We start from the raw sequence: 4,075 nt of genomic DNA, 5'->3' as shown, positions 1-4,075 counted from the left end.
ACTTGGGAGGGCAGACAGAGGAGGTGGTGCTAAAGCTGATTCCACCCTGGTTCCAGAGAAGAAAATTCAGGGCAAGGAACCAAGTGGCATGGAAGGGGCAGAAGTGCCCCCCACAGTGTGTGGTTCCCCCCCCTGCCCACAGCAAGCACTGGGTACTGTGGGCACTGAGATGGCTCTGTCATGCCATTTCACATCCTTTAGTATCCAAAAACTGAGCTGTCCTTCTTGGGCCAAGTCCTGGACTCTTTGCAAGCCATCTTCCCCACCCCCTACCCTCTGTCCAAGGGTTGTTAGCTGCTGTACTCTAGATCTGTTTCTTTCTCCCACCCAGGGTGAGGCTGCTGGTGTTTGTGTCCCTGCAATTCTCCCAGAGAGTGAGCCTGTCTCATTCCCCTGTGCTGGGGCAGAAACTGAGGCCGCTTGTTCTCCTGGTCACAATCAGTACTCATCGCACAGAATTTGCTTCTCATCCATCACTGGGAATTGGTGCTGTGCCTGTGTCTACACTGGAGATGATACACAAATCTGCACAGACCTTTTCACATTACTCTAGGGGGCCAATATACAGATAATAAGAGTGGAACTTCCGGGTCATATGGGGCGGTTTTAAATTTGGGGGACAAGGCACACCGGTTGGTGCTCAAGACTAACTCCTGTCTCTGTTCTCAGGGATCATTCCTGGTGGAGCTCAGGGGATCATAAAGGATGTTGGGGATCAAACCCAGGCCAGGTGCATGCAAAGGCTGCCTAACCTACTCCAATTCTAGGGAGGTTCTATTTTTAATGCTTTAAGGAAGCTTCGTGCAGAAAATCATTGAGTGACTTTGGGATCCTAAAGTAGCTGCCCCTGACACTATCCATTCTGCCTGCAAATGAAGCTGATTCATTAATTGAGTGAATTCCTTAAGTGACCTCAGGTAGATTTTGATGCCACCGAGCATGGGACAGGCCTCTACACAAGCACAGAAGGAGCCCAAGTTTGATGTGGGGAGTGCTCTTTGGATCCCCAGAGCAGTGCCTTGTGAAAGGGCTGAGTCACATGACCATCCCTGAGAGGGGACATCCCTAGCAGCAGGAGGACTGGAGAGATGCAGACAGAGCTGGTAGGGTTATGCTACTGGTTGTCTTGAAATTGGCTCTTCAATGCCTTCATCCTAAGCAAATGCCAGTTCTTAGCCCAGATACTTCTTCAACCACTAGACATGTTTGCTGGCTCTTGGCCTCAGGCCTGATGCCCTTGGCTGCACCTCACGGCACTCCAGCCATCCGTGCCGGCGCATGAAGTCCTGTGGGTGACTCATTTCACAGGTACTGTGCTCTATCATTTTCATCTGATCGCCACCCTGCCCACTTCCTGCCAGGCTCCCCACTCCTGCCTCTCTGGAGGACTCAAAATAAAGAACATTCTCTTGCAGCTGCCAAGTCAAACAAAATAAAGGCATAAAGGCTTAAGAGCTGAGCCACCTATAAACTCAGAATACTGCCCACCACATCTCCTCTACATGCTACCTGGTCTCCAGCACACACAAACACACACACACACACACACACACACACACACACACACACACACACACACACACACACACCACCTTCTGGACCTCTGAGCTCTGCAAGTATTTATTGTGTTTTTGTTTTTTTAGTTTTTGGGCCACACCCGATGGTGCTAGGGGATCATACGAATGAGATGCTGGGATACCAACCTGGGTCAGTAGTGTGCAAGGAAAATGCCCTACCTGCTGTGCCAGCTTTGCAAGTTTTATCATCACATCAGAGACTCATCCAGATCCAGGCTTCACTCTTCGAGATTGAATAGCATTTGTTTTGTTTTATAAAAGTTAAAAACATTGTTTTATTTGACCAGGAGACAGAGACCTGTGATTAAGGTTTAATCAGTTTGTTTCATTAAAGAAAACTTTGATTAAAAAAATAAGGCAGTGGCTAGAGAGATAGCACAAGGGTTAAGGCATTTGCTTTGCATGAGGTCATACTTGGTGGTGCTCAGGCCTTACTTCTGGCTCTGTAATCAGGGGTCATTATTAGTAGGGCTCAGGAGTCCTTATGTGGTTCCAGGTACTGAACTCAGGTCAGCTTTGTGCAAGGCCAGTGTTGTTGTACTATCTCTCTGGGCCCCATCAATTCTTTTAGATGTGAAACAGGGTTATATAAAGAGATATTTCAAATGACAAAATTGCTGCTTCAGGAAATTTGAGCTAGAGGTCCAGAGTGATAGATAGCACAACAGTAGGGTATTTGCTTTGCATGCAGCTTACCTGGGAAAGACCCAGGTTCAATCCTGAGCTTCCCATATGGTCCTTCGAGCCTGACAGGAGTGATTTCTGAGTGCATAGCAAGGAGTAACCCCTGAGCACAGCTGAGTGTGGCCCAAAAACCAAAAAGAAAAAGAAAAAGAAATTTGGAGCCAGAGAAGAAATACAATTCAAAAACATCCTGAACATCTTAAAATTTAAGAGAAAGAAAATTTTTTTTATTACTCAGAATTAGTTCTTAATGCTTTGCTATTTTTCATTTCTAGTTCTGTTGGATAAATTGTAACATATACTCAATATCTGTTTATTCAGAGTAAACAGGACCATGAATCTAATGTTTAATATTAAATGTAGCTTTTCAATTGTGTGTAAAAATTTATAGTCTGTGTGTGTATGTGTGTAACTAACACAAATCATGTCTAGTGGGGTTTAATCAGGATCTCCGGGGGCTTTCTTGCTTAACCGGAAGCTCTGAAAGCAATTCTGGTGTAATTTCTCAGTTGGTATCAGCACTGTGTATATCTATACTATGAGTATTTGCACTGTGTCTGCCATGTGAGTATTTACACTGTGAACATCTGTGCAGTGAGGATTGGTGCTGTGAGTATTTGTGCAGTGAGTATCAGGATCATACTCTGCCATTTCTCCTGAAGTTGGGCTTGGGGACATCGTGAGGGGGCAGTCCAGCTCACGTCTGCCCTGCCATTACTGATTGTGCGGCCTGGGCATGGTCCTTAGCCCTGTGTGTGTGGTCAGGTGCTGGATTCCTGTGTCAGGCCAGGCTTGAATGGCCACAACCTCAAGCAGTTCTGGGGATCATCCAAGAAAATGCTTGACAAGTGGCTGGAACTGTGACTGGAATGTTGTCAGGCCCCTAGTGTTTGTACAACACTTGCCACAGGAACGTCCGTGCAAGTGCTTCCTGCTGGGTGGCTAGCGGGCCTGAGAGGAAGTGAGCCCCTTGTCCTTTCCCAAGAGACTCTCCTAGGGTGTGCTAGTACTGTGTTAGTACAGGGTGTCCCATCATGCACCATTCCTGCCAAGACTCTGATCCTATCTGGTGAATGGCCTCATTTGGCATTACCAGCCTTTATCTGATGAATAACAAATGAATACACTTTTTTTTGTTTGTTTTTTTGGGGCCACACCCGGTGATGCTCAGGGGTTACTCCTGGTTATGCACTCAGAAATTGCTCCTGGCTTGGGGGACCATATGGGACACCTGAGGATCGAACCATGTTCTGTCCTGGGTCAGCTGCATGCATGACAAATGCCCTATTGCTGCACCACTGCGCCAGCCCCACGAATGAATACATTTTAAAAGACATGGATAGGTTTATAATTCTCTTTGGTTAAGCAGTCACTCAGAGTTCACACTCCATGGCTTGAGAGAAGTATCTGTATCTTCTTCCAGATCTGAGTGGAGAGGGAATTATTCTGACTGTGCTCAGGAATGACCCCTGACAGTGGCCAAGGACAAGATGTGGTGCCAGAGGTTAGAACCAGGGTGAGGAGAGTTCAGATGAGTGCTTTAACCCTGTCCTCTCTCCAGCACTGATGAAGTATATTTTATGTAATGCAGGTACTAAGGGGTCCCTACAATGCCTTAACATGTTGTTCTTATATTGAACATATATTTTAACTTTGTTTTGAGTTGCCTTTGTCATGACCAAAATCTTGTTTAAAATTCCAGGAGGTCATGTACTCACTTTGTCCTAGAACAAGCTAGAGACAGGGCTGAGGCCTGCTGAGTGAGAATCGGTGAGTCTTGTATAGTGACACTTCCTGAAAGTCCAAGGCATTAA

This window comes from Suncus etruscus, chromosome 6 (assembly GCF_024139225.1).
Source record: "Suncus etruscus isolate mSunEtr1 chromosome 6, mSunEtr1.pri.cur, whole genome shotgun sequence".
Taxonomy (NCBI): Eukaryota; Metazoa; Chordata; class Mammalia; order Eulipotyphla; family Soricidae; genus Suncus; species Suncus etruscus.
Note: the sequence above shows the minus strand (reverse complement) of the source record.